Source organism: Chlorocebus sabaeus, chromosome 16 (assembly GCF_047675955.1).
Source record: "Chlorocebus sabaeus isolate Y175 chromosome 16, mChlSab1.0.hap1, whole genome shotgun sequence".
In the NCBI taxonomy this organism is placed as follows: domain Eukaryota; kingdom Metazoa; phylum Chordata; class Mammalia; order Primates; family Cercopithecidae; genus Chlorocebus; species Chlorocebus sabaeus.
Genome location: NC_132919.1, coordinates 80,805,939 through 80,826,413, shown reverse-complemented (window position 1 = coordinate 80,826,413; position 20,475 = coordinate 80,805,939). Strand labels below are relative to the sequence as shown.

The 20,475-nt window shown below is 45.3% G+C and overlaps 1 pseudogene; it reads right to left on the bottom strand.

The window, feature by feature from the left end:
• Positions 1-1,819: 1,819 nt before the first annotated feature.
• The window catches only part of LOC119622149 (large ribosomal subunit protein uL23 pseudogene), a 40,272-nt pseudogene continuing 21,616 nt past the window's right edge, over positions 1,820-20,475 (bottom strand).

Below are 20,475 nucleotides of genomic sequence, written 5' to 3'. Positions count from 1 at the left end.
CCCACAGAAGCCCTAGAAATCTTCATTTTGTTAATCATTTTGGATGCCTGAGAACTTGTAATCCAATGAGTAGAAATGTTGGTACCCCATTTATGGTTGTCATCCTGCCACTTCTCTGGAGTTTGTATAAGTCTAAATCTGCAAGGGTCTCATCCCATAAGGACCCTTGTCTCTTTCTCTGTTGCCTTTGCCCACTGACTCTGGCAACAGGGGTCTTTCTTTCTCCTTGGTTATCTTTAGATATGGGGGCTCCATCTTCTGTGCCACCTTAGGGAATGCCTTTTGCATGCAGGGCTAAGTCATTAAAAAGCCTACAGTTTGAATAACATTTTGAGTGAGTACTCTCTGAAGGTGGGTTAGAATCTCAGGCTTCTTTGTCTGAAAGGTAACTCTTGGGCTAGAAGTTTCTTATCCTAGCTTTCGTTTTGAGGCCTCTCTGTTCTCCTCTTGGGTTGGAAGTTATTCCTGGCTTTTTGTTTCATGGTGTCTCTGTGATCTTGGTCTTGCTCCTTTCATGGGAACTTCTCAGTTGACTAAATTCTCCCTTCTCAAAACTCTGTTGTGTGTTCCACCAATATGGAACTGATTCTGTCTACTTCCTTTCCTGTTTGCATGACTTTACCAAGAATTATTTAGAACTTTAATGGTTCTTTTGAGAAAATTTTGATCTTCCAAATTGCATCCTTTAGATCTTTCCTTTCCTAATTGAGTCTCTCAACTCCCTATAATCACTGAAACTTTAGGCACCCCACTCCATGCCTTGGAAGCTCTCAATGTGCTCAAGGATCTGCAAAAGCAAACACCTGAGGCTGAAAAATAAAATAGAAAAAAAACCAAAATTTAATTCTCAGCTTCATAAGATTATATGTCAAAAGAAAATCTTGAAAATCTTTAAAATCTCCAAAAATATTGGTGAGAAAAAAGCTTTAGCCTTCATATGAAGAAGATAAAAACTTGTTCGATTTTCCAGAAACACAGTTATAATACAAACATAAAATGGGGTAAAGACAAAAACCAAGTCTTCTCTATAAACTAGTGAATTTTGTATTACTGTAATCACATTACTCAGAGTTCCCCAGAAAGGCACAATCCGTAGGATATATGTAGATAGACAGATGAGGAAGGTTCACATAATTATGAAGGCTGAGAAAGTTCACGATAGGCTGTCTCCAAGTTGGGGAACCAGGAAAGCTGGTAGCATTGCTCAGCCCATGTCCAAAGGACACAGAATCAGTTAAGCCAATGGTGTAACTCGTTCTGAGGCCAAAGGCCTGAGACCCTGAAGTTCTGATGTCAAAAGCAAGAGAAGGATGTTTCAGTTTCAGAAGGAGATAATTCACCTTTCCTCTTCCTTTTTGTTCTATCTGGGCTCTCAAGTAATTGGATGGTGCCTGTATTAGTCCATTTTTATACTGCTATGAAGAAGTACCTGAGTCTGAGCAATTTATAAAGAACAAAGAGGTTTATTTTTTGTTTGTTTGTTTTGTTTTTGTTTTGTTTTGTTTTGAGATAGAGCCTCGCTCTGTCGCCCAGGCTGGAGTGCAGTCGCGCGATCTCCGCTCACTGAAAGCTCTGCTGCCTCCTGGGTAAACGCCATTCTCTTGCCTCAGCCTTCCTGAAAGCTGTGACTACAGGCGCCCATCACCATGCCCAGCTAATTTTTTTGTATTTTCAGTAGAGACGGGGTTTCACCGTGTTCGCCAGGATGGTCTTGATCTCCTGACCTCGTGATCTGCCCACCTCGGCCTCCCAAAGTGCTGGGATTACAGGCATGAGCCACCGCGCCCGGCCAAGAACAAAGAGGTTTAATGGGCTGACAGTTCCACATGGCTGGAGGCACCTCAGAAGGGGAAGCAAAGATGTCTTTCTTCACATGGCAGCAGCAAGAAGTGCTAAGCCATAAAACCATCAGATCATGAGAACTCACTCACTATCACGAGAACAGCATGGCAGTAACCACCACCATGATTCAATCGTCCCCCACCAGGTCCCTCCCACAACATGTAGGGATCATAGCAACTACAATTCAAGATGAGATCTGGGTGGGGACACAGCCAAACCATATCAGTGCACATCCACATTGGGTCAGGGTGGATCTTCCTTATCTCAGTGTCTTCCAGAAACACCCTCACACTTATGCCCAGAAACTGCTTTACCAGCTATGTTAGTATCTCTTAATCCAATCAAGCTGACGTCTAAAATTAACCATCAGAATATTTATGCCTGATTCGTGACTAAAATTTCAGGATGAAAGCTATGAGATTTCTATTTGTATGTCTATTAATGTATGTTCTGTATATGTGATTTTTCTTAACTCTGGATAGCACTGCAAAATCCATTTATAAAATCCTCTATAAATGTTCTGTTCTAACTTGACTTGGAAAAAAAAATAATCATTTATAAATAAATATCCCCCAAACTCCTAGAAATATAGCAACTGATCCAAATGTTTTTCAAGTGAATGCGATTTGGACACAACTTAGTTAAATAAGATAAATTTAATATTTTTTGTGTAATAAAACAACTATGTCTTCAGAGTTATCACTATTAAATAAAAACAAACAAGTTTCTTTTTTTTTTTCTTTTTCTTTTTTTTTTTTGAGATGTAGTCTCTCTCTGTCACCCGGGCTGGGGTGCAGTGGTGCGATCTTGGCTCACTGCAAGCTCCGCCTCCTGGGTTCACGCCAGTCTCCTGCCTCAGCCTCCCAAGTAACTGGGACTACAGGTGCCTGCCACCACACCCAGCTAATTTTTTTTTTGTATTTTTAGTAGAGACAGGGTTCCACAGTGTTAGCCAGGATGGTCTTGATCTCCTGACCTCATGATCCGCCCACCTCGTTCTCCCAAAATGCTGGGATTACAGGTGTGAGCCACCATGCCCGGCCAACAAACAAATTTCTATTCTGCTTGAGTGCTTACAAGAAGCTAATATTATACTTACTAGATAATTAGAATCAAATCTATAAGTTTTAAGATTTTAAGTCGTCATTCTTATGAAAAACATTATTTCCTCTTTTTTATGGTGAAAAGATATACATCTATGTAGAATCAGCCAGCTAGACTCAGTTTAGATGATTCCAAGTTTGTTGGCAACATCCAAAGCATCGTAATCAGGAGCCAGTCGAACATATGCCTTCTTCTCTCCATCAGGCCGAATCAGGATGTTGACTGTGGCCACATCCACGTCCCAGAGCTTCTTCACAGTCTGTTTGATCCGGTGCTTGTTGGCTTTAACATCGACAGTGAACACAAGCGTGTTGTTGTCTTCTATCTTCTCTATGGCCGACTCAGTGGTCAGTGGAAACTTGATGATAGCATGGTGGTCAAGCTTCTTTCTCCGGGGGGCGCTCTTCCCAGGATATCTGGGCTGCCTCCGGAGTCGCAGTGTCTTGGGACACTGGAAGGTGGGTGAGGTGCAGATCTTCTTTTCTGGGGGGCTGTGGACACATTTCAACACTGCCTTCTTGGCCTTTAAAGCCTTTGCTTTGGCTTCAGCTTTAGGAGGGGCAGGAGCTTCCTTCTTCACTTTTGGTACCATCTTGTGAAAAGTGAAAAACATTATTTCAATAATAAGTTTTTTACAGTAAATCTGCCTAATAGTAGTTTCCAAAATACTTTTGGTAATTTTTAACCTTAAAGTTAAGCTAAGTAAAATATTTCCATTAAATATCTAGATCATTTATAAATAAGATACAATACTAAACATTAATTACTAAACATAAGTAATTCAAGTTTATATACTTTTGGCTTCTTATTTTTACAGAGACTCTAGATATTTTGGCCTGTTAATAAACATGTTTTTGCCTACCACACTGTACTACGTACTATGAGAAACTACCACACTGTACTACGTACTATGAGAAACAACGACACTGTACTACGTACTATGAGAAACTACCACACTGTACTGTGTACTATGAGAAACATATGTACTATGAGAAAACACATCCCAATGTTGGGAGATGGTATACTCATACATTTTCTAATCTACTACAGAATGCTAACATATGACAGTTTAAAACGGTCTATGTCCTAGTTTTCTCTGGAAAATAAAAGTATTAAAATTATAATCAATATATGTAAATAAAACTACTAGAAACAAGCCAGGTGCAGTGGCTCAAGCCTACAATCCCAGCACTTTGGGAGGCCAACGCGGGTGGATCATGAGGTCAGGAGATCGAGACCATCCTGGCTAACATGGTGAAACCATGTCTCCACTAAAAATACAAAAAATTAGCTGGGCATGGTGGCAGGCGCCTATAGTCCCAGCTACTCAGGAGACTTAGGCAGGAGAATGGTGTGAACCCGGGAGGTGGAGCTTTCAGTGAGCCAAGATCATGCCACCGTACTCCAGCCTGGGGGACAGACCGAGACTCTGTCTCAAAAAAAAAAAAAAAAAAAGGGCATGTTGTGCAAGAAAAATAGGATGTAATATTTTATAAGGAAAACCATACAAAATATACAAATAAAAAGAGATACCTAAACTTTGTTATATTTGTATGGGTAAAATGTTATGTTTTCAGAAATTATATAAAATTCCTGGAAATTCATCAACATCCTCCTTATTCATGCTATGTACTGGTATAGAGTTATGAGTCATAATTCCAGTTATTATTTTAAATGTTGTATGCCACAGGAAAAAAAAAAACTCAGATATCCTTGTCAGTTGTGGTATAATGAACTCTCATCAGATCTTTCATCTTTCTACTTATTAGCTGCAAAATATAATTGTATTTGAAATTTTTATCATGGACACTAACCATCACTATGGACACAGGATGGCCATTGACCAATGAGAAAGCATGGTGGTCGTAACAACCAGCAGTGCCCATGGCACATCCGCCAGTGTGCAGTGACTATCAGCTCTGACTGATCTGGATGTCTTAACAGCTTCATCTGTGAGTGAGAGGATTGCCTTGTGTCAATGGCTCTCAAACCTGGGTGCTTGCTTGAATCTCTTAAAGAACTTTCAAAAATATGTTCATCGCTAATTCACAATTATACTGTTTAGGAATTATGAATCTGGGTGCTCCTGTATTGGGTGCATATATATTTAGGATAGTTAGCTCTTCTTGTTGAATTGATCCTTTTACCATCATGTAATGGCCTTGTCTTTTTTGATCTTTGTTCGTTTAAAGTTTGTTTTATCAGAGACTTGGATTGCAACCCCTGTCTTTTTTTGTTTTCCTTTTGCTTGGCAGATCTTCCTCCATCCCTTTATTTTGAGCCTATGTGTGTCTCTGCATGTAAGATGGGTCTCCTGAATACAGCACACTGATGGGTCTTGACACTTTATCCAATTTTCCAGTCTGTGTCTTTTAATTGGAGCATTTAGCCCATTTACATTTAAGGTTAATATTGTTATGTGTGAATTTGATGCTGTCATTATGATGTTAGCTGGTTGTTTTGCTCATTAGTTGATGCGGTTTCTTCCTAGCATTGATGGTCTTTACATTTTGGCATGTTTTTGCAGTGGCTGGTACCAGTTGTTCCTTTCCATGTTTAGTGCTTCCTTCAGGAGCTCTTGTAGGGCAGGCCTGGTGGTGATAAAATCTCTCAACATTTGCTCGTCTGTAAATGATTTTATTTCTCCTTCACTTATGAAACTTAGTTTGGCTGGATATGAAATTCTGGGTTGAAAATTCTTTTCTTTAAGAATGATGAATATTGGCCCCCACTCTCTTCTGGCTTGTAGAGTTTCTGCTGAGAGATCCGCTGTTAGTCTGATGGGCTTCCCTTTGTGGGTAAGCCAACCTTTCTCTCTGGCTGCCCTTAACATTTTTTCCTTCATTTCAACTTTGGTGAATCTGACAATTATGTGTCTTGGAGTTGCTCTTCTTGAGGAGTATCTTTGTGGCATTCTCTGTATTTCCTGAATTTGAATGTTGGCCTACCTTGCTAGGTTGGGGAGGTTCTCCTGGATAATATCCTGCAGAGTGTTTTCCAACTTGGTTCCATTCTCCCCGTCACTTTCAGGTACACCAATCAGACGTAGATTTGGTCTTTTTACATAGTCCCATATCTCTTGGAGGCTTTGTTCATTTCTTTTTACTCTTTTTTCCCTAAACTTCTCTTCTCGCTTCATTTCATTCATTTGATCTTCAATCATTGATACTCTTTCTTCCAGTTGGTTGAATCAGTTACTGAAGCTTGTGCATTTGTCACGTAGTTCTCATGCCATGGTTTTCAGTTCTATCAGGTCATTTAAGGACTTCTCTACATTGGTTATTCTAGTTAGCCATTCATTTAATCTTTTTGCAAGATTTTTAGCTTCTTTGCAATGGGTTCGAACTTCCTCCTTTAGCTCGGAGAAGTTTGATCATCTGAAGCCTTCTTCTCTCAACTCATCAAAGTCATTCTCCATCCAGCTTTGTTCCATTGCTGGTGAGGAGCTGCGTCCCTTTGGAGGGGGAGAGCTGCTCTGATTTTTAGAATTTTCAACTTTTCTGCTCTGTTTTTCACCCATCTTGGTGGTTTTATCTACCTTTGGTCTTTGATGATGGTGACGTACAGATGGGGCTTTGGTGTGGATGTCCTTTCTGTTTGTCAGTTTTCCTTCTAACAGTCAGGATCCTCAGCTGCAGGTCTGTTGGAGTTTGCTGGAGGTCCACTCCAGACTCTGTTTGCCTCGGTATCAGCTGCAGAATGGTGAATATTGCTGAACAGCAAATGTTGCTGCCTGATCATTCCTCTGGAAGCTTCATCTCAGAGGGGCACCTGGCTGTGTGAGGAGTCAGTCGGCCCCTACTGGGGGGGTGCCTCCCAGTTAGGCTACTTGGGGGTCAGGGACCCACTTGAGGAAGCTGTCTGTCCATTCTCAGATCTCAAACTCCATGCTGGGAGAACCACTACTCTCTTCAAAGCTGTCAGACAGGGACATTTAAATCTGCAGAGGTTTCTGCAGACTTTTGTTTGGCTATGCCCTGTCCCCAGAGGTGGAGTCTACAGAGGCAGACAGGCCTCCTTAAGCTGCAGTGGGCTCCACCCAGTTCGAGCTTCCCGGTCGCTTTTTTTACCTACTCAAGCCTCAGCAATAGTGGGCACCCCTCCCCCAGCCTCGCTGCCACCTTGCAGTTAGATCTCAGACTGCTGTGCTAGCAATGAGCGAAGCTCCATGGGCATGGAACCCTCCAAGATAGGTGCAGGATACAATCTCCTAGTGTGCAGTTTGCTAAGACCCTTGGAAAAGCACAGTATTAGGGTGGGAGTGACCCCAATTTCCAGGTGTTGTGTGTCAGGGTTTCCCTTGGCTAGGAAAGGGAATTCCCTTACCCCTTGCACTTCCTGGGTGAGGCAATGCCTCACCCTGCTTCGGCTCTCACTCGGTGGGCTGCACCCACTGTCCAGCACCCACTGTCCAATGTGCCCCAGTGAGATGAACCCAGTACCTCAGTTGGAAATGCAGAAATCACCTGTCTTCTGTGTCGCTCACGCTGGGAGTTGTAGCCTGGAGCTGTTCCTATTCGGCCATCTTGGAACCACCCAGCTTTAGCTTCTTTCCAGGTAACGCTGCATCTGCATTTGAGACCAGAGGCATTAACATGGGTTAAATTGTGAAACTGTCTAGCATTAGATATGGCAGTAGCAACTAGGCAATCAGCCATTTGATTCCCTGCAGTCAAAGGTCCTAGAAGAGGTGTATGAGCCCTAATGTGAGTGATGTAAAAAGGGGGCATTCTACTCCTAACTGCTGTTTGCAATTGGATAAATAAAGTCATCAGTTGTTCATCTGTATGAAATTGTAACTGAGCATTTTCATTTAATTCTGTGGAATGAACCACATATGAAGAACAGAAACCACATTAATAGGCATATCAAAAGCATTCAATACCTCAATTACAGCTATAAGCTCTGCTTTTTGAGCTGAAGTATAGGGCATCTGAAAATCTTTACATTTTGAGCCAGAATAAGAAGCTTTACCATTACTAGACCCATCTGTAAAAAACATTCTCACACCTTCAATTGGTTTAAATTTAGTTATTTTAGTGAGAATCCAATTTGTTAATTTCAACAATTGAAACAGTTTCATTTTAGGAAAATGATTATCCAGAATTGTTTAGTAACCAAGTCCTCTAAAGTCTGCAGTTTCTCTTTACTCAGCGGCCATTGTTCTAGCCAATTTGGATAGCATTTTAAAGGTATAGGTTCTGGAGGCTTAACGATGGCCACCATCAAAAATGATATCCTAAACCTCGGCGGGAACTTTGTCTTTCCACTTAAGCAGTTCTTTCAAACCTTGCAAATTTTGTCCTAGTCCCATACCAGGGACATACCCCATTTAATGCATCATGTGTTGACTTTGGGGGCTGTCTAATTGTTCTGGAATTAGAACTTGTACTCCCCATTGTTGTAATAAATCTCTCCCCCATAAATTTATAGGTATAGAAGTTATAATTGGCTGAATAGTCCCAAGTTGTACATCAGAGCCTTTACAATGCAAAACAACTACTTTGATATACTTCAGGGGATTTACCAACTCCAACTATGTTAAATTAAACTATGTTAAATTGAATTGGCCATGTGGATCACCAGTGTTACAGAGACATGATTAAAATGTCTGCTCCTGTATCTACCACACCTTTAAATTTCTTTCCCTGAATAGTTATTTCACAGGTAGGACGTTTATCAGTAATTTGATTCACCCAATAAGCTGCCGTGCCTTGTTTGTTTGTGCTTCCAAATCCTCCTGTTCATTTCATTTCGCTTTTCCCCATTTCCACATATGGCATAATCAGGAGCTGTGCTATACGCTCTCCTGGCTCTGTTTCCAGGGAACAGACGTAGATATAACAGTTCGAATTTCCCCACTGTAACCTAAATCAATGACTCCTGTATGTATTTGTACTCCTTTTAAATTTAAACTAGACCTTCCTAGAAGTAATCCTATCATCCCCAGTCGCAAGGGTCCACAGAACCCTGTTGGAACTTTTTGCAGGAGTTCCCCAGGCAGAAGGCTCAGAGCTTTTGTGCAGCATAAATCTACTGTGGCACTACCGGCTGTGGTGGGGGACAGACATTGTACAGGGAGGAGGGAATGGCCTGAGCTGGAAATGCCCTGGTTTGGAATGGGGCCTGGGACGGTCCCCTCAGCATCTCCCGAAATCGGGTTCCCATCTTTATCAAATTTAGAGTGACACTGATTAGCCCAATGTTTTCCTTTTTTACATTTTGGACATATTTCAAGATCAGCAGTTTTCTTTTTTCCCCTATCTGGTGGGCTGACTCACTGATTTTTTCTACATTCTGTTTTAGTATGACCATGCTTCTCACAGTTAAAATAAGCTCCAGGAAACAGAGTATTTCCTCTATCCACCTTCAGTCCTACCATTGCCTGTGCCAACAAAGTAGCTTTATGCAGATTACCTCTGATACCATCACAGGCCTTGATATAATCAACTAAATGTGCTTTCCCTCTAAAAGACCACGGAGCAGCCTGGCACTCGGGATTAGCATTGCTGAAAGCTAATAAACACAACACTATACACTGAGCAGCCGAATTTGCAATTGCCCTAGCCCCTAGCCCTAGACCTATCCCCTAGCCCTAGCCCTTACCCAAACCCGAACCTTAACCCTAACCCTAAAACCTTCACCCTAACCCTAGCCCTAGCCCTAGCCCTTACCTGAACCCTAAGCCTAACCCTAAAACCTTCACCCTAACCCTAACCCTAAAACCTTCACCCTAACCCTAGCCCTAGACCTTACCTGAACCCAAACCCTAACCCTAACCCTAAAACCTTCACCCTAACCCTACTCCTAAAACCTTCACCCTAACCCTAGCCCTAGCCCTTACCCGAACTCTAACCCAAACCCGAACCCGAACCCAAACCCAAACCCTTTGCATTTCCCTATAAATTTTATAATTAATTTGCTGATGTCCACAAAAATGTCTACTAGAATTTTAATGAGGTAGCTAAAGGTAGTATGGTAATTTTAGGAGAAACAAGAGATACTTAAAAATTGTGTGACCTTCAGAGATGAGTGTGTTTATTTTTTTCATTTTTAAAAAAATTGGTAATTCACAGAACATGGAGATGAGTTTGTTTTGAAGGCTTGGAGGCATGCAAGCGGGAGAAGAAAGGAGCCAGCTACATGCTGGCTGTGTGCAGAGGCAGGCCGCTGAGGTCACTGTCCCCTGTGCTGCAGGTATACGGCCAATATGTGGTGGTGTTGGGAGAGGCCCCAAGGAGGTGGGAGTGCTCCTGTCTCACGGACTCTGCAACTCGCAATGCTTGGCATGGCCTCCTGACCCTGATGGCAGAGAAGCAAACACCAGTCGGAGAGCTGGGGTCTTCCCGGCCTCTTGGTCCTGTGGACATTTTTTTCTTCAACAGCCTTATAAAATAACATAATTTGAGTGTCCATGGCTCCAAAACAAGCAGGGATGCCCACGGACCCTGATTTTCAGTTGTCACCCCTCCTTCCAAACAGCCCCTCTCCAGGGACACCTCCTGCTGGTGTCATCCTCTTCTGCACATCCTCTCCCCAAGCAGGGACATAAGGCCAGGGCTAGTTGTGCACTCACACTGGGGGCCCTTCCTCTGCAAGCTCTGACACACAGGGGATCCAGGAGCCACCACACCCTCCAACCCCACCCTCCACCCGAACGCATACTCCTCAGCCCTGGAAACTGATTCTGCTCTGCCATTCGCAGATCTGCCCTCACCTATAACTAGGGTGGGGCAGACGGGGTTCAGAAAAGACCTTCGAATGTGAGGTGGATATTGGTTCTGCACTTCCCAGCTGTGTGACTGTGGCCCATTAGGTAACTTCTCTCAACCTCAGCTTCTCATCTAGAAAAGACAGAAAAATTATGACCATGCATGCCTGTGATGATAAAATACATGACCGAACAAATGAATAAATTACATGAATACTCAGAAGGCCCCTGCAGGGTCCCCTCTGCTCAGTTTCCCTGCTGCAAGTCAGAAGGGAAAGGGCCAGAAACCTTCAGGGCTGGCAAGGAGGTTCAGGACCCCAGCACTCCCACCTGCTTCCCAAACCTCAGTAGCGATCTGTTGTGCTCCATGGCCAGGGTTATGGAGGCTCTGGGGAGGAAAGGGGAGGTATGTGGAGGCAAAGGCACAAAGCGCTCCCCTGGAGATAGCCCCATCCTCCACTCAGACCTGTGCACTTCCTTGTATCCTTGTCACCTGCTTTTCATGCCTCAGTTTACAAACACCAAATTGGAAGACAGCAGGAGCTGCCTCATAGTACCAGTAAAGTGAGAAGCAGATAAACCATCCCAGACAGCAGACCCATGCTGGGTGTCCCACACAGCAGACCCAGCTCACTCACAGTGGCCCTGACCCAGCTCTGACTGGAGGCCACTAGCTCTCAACTCCAGGGTGCTCCACGGTCCGTCCTGGTGCTCTGCTCTTCTCTTTCCACCTTCACTTTCCCGGGATCCTTGCAGCCTGTGACTCCATCCATGGGCTAGTGACCCCCAGACCTTTTCCTGGGACCACAGGCTTGTGTCTCTATCTGTTGCTCAACACCTCCCCTCGAACACCCATGGCTGAAACTGAGCTCCTGACACTCTCTTCAAACCCGCTTCTCTGCGGATTCCCCAGCTCCACGAAGGACAGCTTCACCCTTTCAGCTACTCAGGCCAGAAGATTGAAGTCATCTCCTTCTCCAGGAAATCTTACTGGGGGAGCTCCAAACATCCGAAATCCGATTGCTTCTCCACTGTGCCCCAGCCCCACCACCCATTTTGCCTGAGTTGTTGCGGCAGCCTCCTAACGAATCTCAGCTTTCACTTGGGCACCTCGGTTTTTTCCAGAACAACAACCAGAGAGATCTGCTCACACCCAAGTCAGACCAGGTTACTCCTCTGCTCTCACAGCATTTGGAGGAAAACCCAGAGTGCTTGTGTTGGCCGGCAGAGCCAGCCCCCATCACCTCTGATCTCCTCCCCACCTCGCCCTCAGCTAGCCCTCGAACGTGTCTGATGTGGTCCCACCTTGGGACCCACATTGCTGCCTCTCTGCCTGGAGGGTACCCACAGGTACCACACAGTTCACTCCGGCCTTTCAGGTCTTTGTGCAAATATCACCTTCTCGGTGGAGACTGCTCCTTCAGGCTTAGGCTGTGCCTGGCACAAAGTAGGTGCTCAGCAGACACTGGACGTCAGAAGGAATCTACAGGATGAAATGAGGAGATCATTTCCCTGAGGTTCTGAAGCTCGTATTTACTCACTATTTGTTGTTTACTGCTAATACTCAGCACTGTCAGTAAAATACATAAAATCCTTTGCCAATTCAGGAAGTGACAATGACACTTTACTGTTTTAATTTGCATTTCTCTGCTTACAAATGGATTAAACACATTTTCATGTGCTGTTGGCTACTTATTCATTCAGAAAACCTACCAAGTGCTGGCTATTTTTCACGTTCTTTATCAAGTTCGGATCATGTCATTTGCTGTTTCCTTTCTGATGTAAACTCTCAAGTCTGAAGGGTATTGTCTCTTCCTAACACATATGTTGTAAATAATTTTCTAGCTTACATTTTGACTTTTAATTTCATTCACCATGTTTTTAAGGAATAATTTTAATTTTTATGAATGCAAGTTAAAATAATTCTTCCATTGTGGTTTCTGACATGTCATGCCAATAAGGGTCTTCTCCTCCAGGAGCACAGAAATATTTGCCAAGACTGTCCTTAAAATCTGTCAGTTTCATTTTTTATATACACGTTTTACTTCAATTGGGGCTTCATTTTAGTGAATGCCCTATTTGAAACAAGTTTCTCAGTTAATTCTCTTCTCAAAGTGCTAAGATGGTAGATTGCAAACATAAGTGGCCACATATCGCTCCTACCTCCTTTGCCTCCTATCCCAGGAGGAGATATGGTCCATCTTTCCACTCCTTGATCTGGGCTTGGCCGTGTGACTTGCATTGGCCAATGATATTAACAAGTCTGACGTGCACTGGGGCTGTGGTATGTGCACTGGGGCTTGGTCTCTCTTGCTGCCCTGGAGACCAGCTGCCCCACGAAGGAGCCAGAGCCAACCTGCTGCCTCCTGGAGGAAGACAGTCGCTCTGGAGGAAGACAGTCGCTCTGGAGGAAGGCAGTGGCTCCGGAGGAAGGCAGTGGCTCCGGAGGAAGGCAGTCGCTCCGGAGGAAGGCAGTGGCTCTGGAGGAAGGCAGTGGCTCTGGAGGAAGGCAGTCGCTCTGTCTCTGCCATCCCAGTTAACCACAGACATGCAGGTCTGCTCAGGTAAGACAAGCGCAGTCACTGCCCTGTGAGCCAAACCAAATGGTCCAGTCACAGAATCGTGAGCAAATAAGTGAGGCTTGTGTTAAGTCACTAAGATTTGGGCCAAAGCTGAGCATTTATCCCAGTCCCAGTATCGTCTATCCTTCTGTTTCTCTGGGTGTCCTTCCCTGCTGATTTGAAAGGCCCCCACTGCATCTAGTACATTTTTATAGAATCAGGGATCTGCTCTTGGATTAATGTGTTCCCACCTCGAGACAGCTTCGTAACCTGAGCACATCCCAGTTCTGGGTGACTTCAGAGGATGGGAGGCCAGTGCATCACCCCTGGGTCTCAGGAAATCAGTGTCATGCTGACACCACTCCAGACCGAAAACTTAGGTTCTTGGATGTTCTGGAAAGAGGGTTCTTTATCTAGGATCCTTGAAGCACCCCCAAGGGCATCTTCACAAAGTTGGATGTGTGCATTCTCCTGAGAGGGAAGTTTTCCCACATTACACAGGTGACATGAAGCTGAGGCTGAAGGAGCCTGGTGTGGATTCCTCTCAGTTCCTCTGTGCGGCACCAGGTGGCAGCAGAAGTCAGCAAGGCAAACCCGAGCCCAGGGACGGGGGGGTGGGGGCAGGTGCGTCCTCTCTTGAGCTACAGCAGATTAACTCTGTTCTGTTTGATTGTTGTTGTTTAGTTTGCGTTTTGTTTCTCCAACTTTGTGCTTCGTCAGGAAAAGCTTTGGATCACAATTCCCAGTGCTGAGGGAAAAGCCAAACTCTGGAAAAAAACTTTGAATATTCTGAGCCAAATGTGAGGACCATGACCTGTGTGAAAGGAAAACAGATCCTGGGACCCCAGACTCACTGAGCCAAAGGGAAAAGTCAAGTTGGGAACTGGCTCACACAAACCTGCTTCCTATTTGGTTCCCAAATAAGATAGATATTACACAAAGATAAAAAAGCTACATCCCTGCCTCTACCTCCATCGCACGTAAAATGTGTATTCAGTGAACGCTGACCAAAGACAAAAGAATGCACCACTTGCCTCTGATTTACCCATTTCTTCCATTTCTTCCCCTTTCCCCAATACCCACATTTTCCCCTTTAACTACTGAGGTCCCCAGACCATCTCTGGGAAAAGCACGGACCACAGTTTTTCCTGTGGTTTTGTGTTCTTTCCTCAGGTGTGTCCTTAACTTTGGCAAACAGATTTCTTAAAATGATTGAGACTCACTTTGGTTGTGTTCTTGGATTAACGCCTGTGACGCCGCTTCAGGAGGTCCTGAGAACATGCGTACAACGTAGTCAGGCTGCAGCTTGGTTTATACACCTTAGGGAGACGTAAGACCACAGTCAGTACCCAGGAGTCATGCACTGGTTTGGTCTGGAAAGAGGACAATTCAAAATAATGGGGCTTCCAGGTCATAGACAGTGTCAAAGATTTTCTAATTGTCAATTGGTTGAAAGAATTATTATCTACAGACCTGCTGTCAATAGAAAGGAGTGTCTGGGTTAAGATAAGAGACCGTGGAGACCACGGTTCTTATTACATAGATGAAATCTCATAGGTGGTCACCCTTAGAGACAACAGATGGCAAATGTTTGCTGTTCAGACCTATAGCAGGTGCCAGACTCTCAGCCAGTTTCTTCAGCATCAGAAGAAGACCTGGAAAGGGAAGGTGGTTCTCTATAGAATGTAAATGTCCCCCACAAGAGACAGCTTGGCAGGGCCATTTCAAGATATGTCAAAGAAATATATTTTGAGGTAAAATATTGATTTCACGGCCTTCTATCTGTCATGTGATGCTATACTCTGGCGTCAGGTTGGAATTTGGTGTCTTATTGCTACAGAGCGCCTTGTCAGTCTTAAGATCTCTGTTTTAATGTCATTTCTGGTCAGTTGTGCCCAAATTCCGAAGAAGGGAGGAGGGTATAAGGCCTGTCCAGCCCCCACTCCTTCTCATCATGGCCTGAACTAGTTTTTCAGGTTTGTTTGGAATCCCCTTGGCCCAGAGGCGGGGTCCATTCCATCAGCTGTAGGGCTTAGAATTTCGTTTTTGGCTTACGGCAGCTTTAGGAAGGTGCTCTGAGACCCGAAACTAGACTTGACTTTAACAGACACAGACAACCCTGAAGGTGTAACTGTCTGGTGGGATGCTGGACGAGTTGCTGAATGTCCCTGAGCTGCTATTTGCTAACTGTGAAGTGGGATCGTGGTCCCTGACAGGCAAGATTGTGACACACAGAGAGCTGGTGCACTGTGGGCGACTGTCTCCAAACTCTCGGGTCCCTTTTTTCAATCCTACCCCACTGGCTGTACCTGCACCTTCTCCCAGGCACACACTGAAGAGAAGAAGCTGAGATCCTCAAATCTCTTGTCTGCTCCCACCGGGCAGTCTCTGTTCCCCGTGCCCAGGCGGCAGTGGTGGACACCAGTGTCCCGGAATAGTGTAGAAAGGCAGACCCCTTCGTAGCCAAAGCCTGGGGTCCCCTGTTTCCCTCCTCCTCCTCCCCACTCCTCCCCCCACCTCTCCCTCCTCCACTTACCCCCATCCCCTGCATAATGGGTTTCTAGCTGCCTCCTCTGGCTGCCCAAACAGGACAGGCAGGAAAAACTGGCTTGGTTCTGAGTAGGCAGTTTCAGGGCCTTAGGGAGAAATTCGTCGGCCATGAACCAGGGCCTTCCCTCTGGGGAGTGGGCAGCTTCGGGTGTGGTCTCTGGAAACAATCCCCATAACTTATTATCTGAGAACCTCTGTCTTGGGTGGCAGAGGCAGCCTGGTTGGGGTGGGCACGCCGGCCACGGAAAGAGGCAGCTCCCTCCACTTTCCTTCGGGCTGCCTGTGGAGAGGCTCCAGCGCGGCACAGTCCCTGAGGAGACATTAATCTTGTGGTTGGCTTTTTCTTTTTTTTAATAAAGAAGAAACATAAGGTATTGTGCTCATCTTGTAAAAATCAAGCACACAGAACATCATCTATCCTACAAAGAAACACAACCTAAGCAAAAGATTTGTTATGGGCAGTGGCCAGTTACAGAGACAGTGGGACTTGCATTGAGGGTTTTGTAAGGGAAAGAAAGGGAGTCAGAAACAGGGGTCGACAGGGGCAGGAAGACAGAGCAGCTGACACTTCCAGAAATAGCTGGCCAGAGGCCAGCGGGAGGGAAACACCAACCCAAGGAAAGAGAGAGAGAGAGACAGGGATCAGGAGAGAAATTCAGAAGAGACTGAGGGACATGCGCGCACACACACACACGGATTCAAAGAGACACGCACACTCTGAGTTTCTAAGAGGAAGTCACTGTCAGTTACCGGTGTGAGCCACCAGCCACATGAACACAATTTCCTCTTTCTGGCAAGTTCTTTGACCTGTATGAACCCCCTACTTAATTACCTATAAAATGAGTCATTTCTAGGATGACAAAGACACTCTTCTTGACCAAACTCCACTCAGGCTCCTTTGAGCCTTCTCCGTGATAAAGCCTCATCCTTGGCCTGCTGAGCTCAGTGCTAGCAAGGAATCCTGCTAAGGTCCTTTCGTGAGAATCTTCCCTCCCTTGCTATCTAACCAAGTTCCTCTGGTAACTTTTCATCATCTCCCTCACCCTGCTCATTGGCCATCCCCACTTGTCTCTGTCGTATTGAGAGTTGAATTCAGTCTCTCTCTCTCCTATTGCAATAGCTTTTTTTTTTTTCTTAAGAGACAGGGCCTTGCTCTGTCAACCAGGCTGGAGTGCAGTAGCACAATCACAGCTCACAGCAGCCTCAAACTCCTGGGCTCAAAGGATCCTCCCACCTCAGCCTCCTGCGTAGTTGGGACTACAGGTGCGTGCCACTGCACCAAATAATTTTTTAAAATATTGTAGAGACGGGGTCCTGCTTTGTTGCCCAGGCTGGTTTTGAAGTCCTGGCTTCAAGTGATCCTCCCACCTGTGCTGGGATTACAGGCATGAGCCACCACACCCAACCTATTGCAATAGTCTTGACCGGTGTTTCCTGCCATTTTGAACAAGTGTCTGGTGAGTGACCCTCTTTGAGGAGGGCATAAGAGAGACTGCTCAGCTCTAGTCTGGCATGAACGAGTGCTCAGACACCTCGCTGTGTTATCCTGCCTGTCTGGGGCTCTCAGATAGGGTCCCTTTGACTCTGTAACTTTGGTTCTAGTCATGTGTCTGGCCCAAGAGGGCCACAAATGTATGAATGAAGCTCGAAGTGAGGGCTGACCCCCACGGACAGACATCCTCAGGGTCTCAGCAGCACGCACATGTAGCAGGACTTCAGCCAACAGACTTTCACGGACCGTAGCCAAAGGCGTTAAATGCCAGGCATGTCTTCTTCACTGTAGACAAATGTGGAACTATCGCCTCTGATATGAGTTCTGTGGGCAAAGTTCTGAGGGCCAGATCTCCTGCCTCTGGAACAGAAATCAGGAACCCATGGGAACTGGGGTGTGCTAAGGCACAGCCCTCCACTCCTCTTGAGGCTGCCTCAGCTCGGTTCTTGTTGGATCTCATTCTGGACACTCCAAGCCTCTGATCTCAGCACTTACTGGAGAATCGTCTCGGGAGGCAAAGACGTTTGACATGCAGACCCTCCCAGCTCACCTCTTCCAGTGGAAAAGGAATGTAGACATAATCATTATCAATCACTATACTAGCAAATTTGTAGTGAATTATTACTACATCCACTTTTAGAATAAGGCTATGGATACATATTGGACCTGTAACACAAGCAACCTAAAAATCTAGTTATTGAAAACTCCAGGTCTAATCTCCAGTGACAAAATTATGTATTTCTCATATAGCACGTTTATAAAAAAACCCTACAGCTGAGGATACTGAAACGAAACTCCTTGCAATCTGTATTTTCAAAGCAAGAATAGCAGTAGCTGCTAACAAACTCCAGTGATCTGATGATGTCAAACCTCCTCCCTGAAACTGCGGGTGGCCTGCGTGCGGAAGGTGCGTGCGGAAGGTGCATGCGGGCGGCCTGCGTGTGCAGAAGGTGCGTCGGAAGGTGCGTGCGGCAGCCGCATTCACGGGAGGGAGTCACACAGGAATCTGAAGCGAGGGCCAAGAACGATGCCTTCGGGACACGAGACCACATTCTAATAATCCGAATCACCGAGTAGGCAGCCCTGAGTTACACAGAAGTGGAAAGATGACAAAACACAGTTATGTCCATAATTGTCCATAAGATACAAGGATTTAGCCAGGGGCACCGCACTACCTGACTCCAGAATTTACTACAAAGCTATAGTAACCAAATCAGCCTGGTAATGGCGTAAAACAGACACACAGTCCAGTGGAACAGAATAGAGAACCCAGATGTAAATCACACATTTACAGCCAGCTCATCTTCAACAAAACGACCAAGACCATGTGGGGGAAAGACAGTCTCTTTCGTAAGTGGTGCAGGGGAAACTCGATAACGACACGCAGAGGAACAAAACTAGACCCTCCCGTCCCCCTTACGATACACAGAAATCAAACCAAATGCATTAAAGGTAAAACTGAGACCTGAAACTGTAAAACGACTGGAAGAAGACAGCAGGGAAGCGCTCCAGGACATCGTTCTGGGAAAAGGCTTTTTGGATAGGACCCCAAAAGCACAGGCAACCAAGGCAAAAATAGACAAGTGAAATCACACCAAGCTAAGAACCCTCTGCACATCAAAGGAAACAGTCAGCAGACTGAAGAGACAACCCACAGAATGGGAGAAAATATTTGCAAACTTCCCACCTAACAAGGGATTCATAACCAGGAGCTCAAACAAGAGCAAACAATTAATCCAATTTAAAAATGGGCAAAAGACATGAGTAGACATTTCTCAAAAGAAGATGTACAAATGACTGGCAGGTATATGAAAAAATGCTCAGCATCACTAATCATCAGAGAAATGCAAATCAAAAAACTACAATGAGGTATTATCTCACCTCAGTTAAAATGGCTTTCATCAAAAAGACGGGGAATAAGGGATGCTGGCGAGGATGTAGAGAAAGGGGACCCGCACACACTGTTGTGGGAATGTCAATTAGCACCACCACTATGGAGAACAGATGGAGGCTCCTCAAAAAACTAAAAGGGGCCGGGCACAGTGACTCACACCTGTGGTCCCAGCACTCTGGGAGGCCGAGGCAGGCAGATCACAAGGTCAGGAGTTTGAGACCAGCCTGGCCAACACGGTGAAACCCCATCTCTACTAAAAATACAAAAAATTAGCTGGACGTGGTGGTGGGCACCTGTAGTCCCAGCTACTCGGGAGGCTGAGGCAGGAGAATGGCGTGAACCCGGGAGGCAGAGCTTGTGGTGAGCCAAGATCTGGCCGCTGCACTCCAGCCTGGGCGCCAGAGCGAGACTCCGCCTCAAAAACAAACAAACAAACAAAAATAATAAAAGTGGGCCGGGCACAGTGGCTCACGCCTGTAATCCCAGCACTTTAGGAGGCTGAGGTGAGTAGATCACAAGGTCAGGAGATCAAGACCATCCTGGCTAACACGGTGAAACCCTGTCTCTAGTAAAATACAAAAAATTAGCTGGGCATGGTGGGCCATAGTGGGCGCCTGTAGTCCCAGCTACTTGGGAGGATGAGGCAGGGGAATCACTTAAACCCAGGAACCCGGGAGGCGGAGCTTGCAGTGAGCTGAGATCACACTGCTGCACACCAGCCTAGCGACAGAGCGAGACTCCGTCTCAAAAAAAAAAAAAGTAAAACTACTGTATGATCCAGGAATTTCACTAACTGGGCATATAGTCAAAGGAAACGAAATCAATATATCGAAAAGACATCTGCACTCCCTTGTTTACTGCGGCACTGTTTACGGTAACAAAATACAGAATCAGCCTATGGGTTCAGCAGCAGACGGTGGACACACAGAACATGGTACGTATGCACAGTGCAATATTATTCCGCCATGCAGAGGAATGACAGCCTGTTATCTGCACAACGGATGGAACCAGGGATCATTCTGTTAAGTGAGATAAGCCAAGCACAGAAGGACGAACACTGAACGTTCTCACTCACCTACTAAAAAAGTAGATCTCGTGAAGATAGAGGGTAGACCAGAGGCCGGGAAAGGTAGTGGGGAGAGGGGGACAAAGAGAAGTTGATTAAAAGGTACAAATATATGGTTTGATAAAAGGAATAAGACCTAGTGTTACATAGCTCATAGTTGACAGTTGTCTACCGTGTATTTCAAAAGAGCTAGAAGAGAAGACTCGGAATGGTTCTAGCAGAAAGCAAACACAAATATTTAAGGTGATAGATATT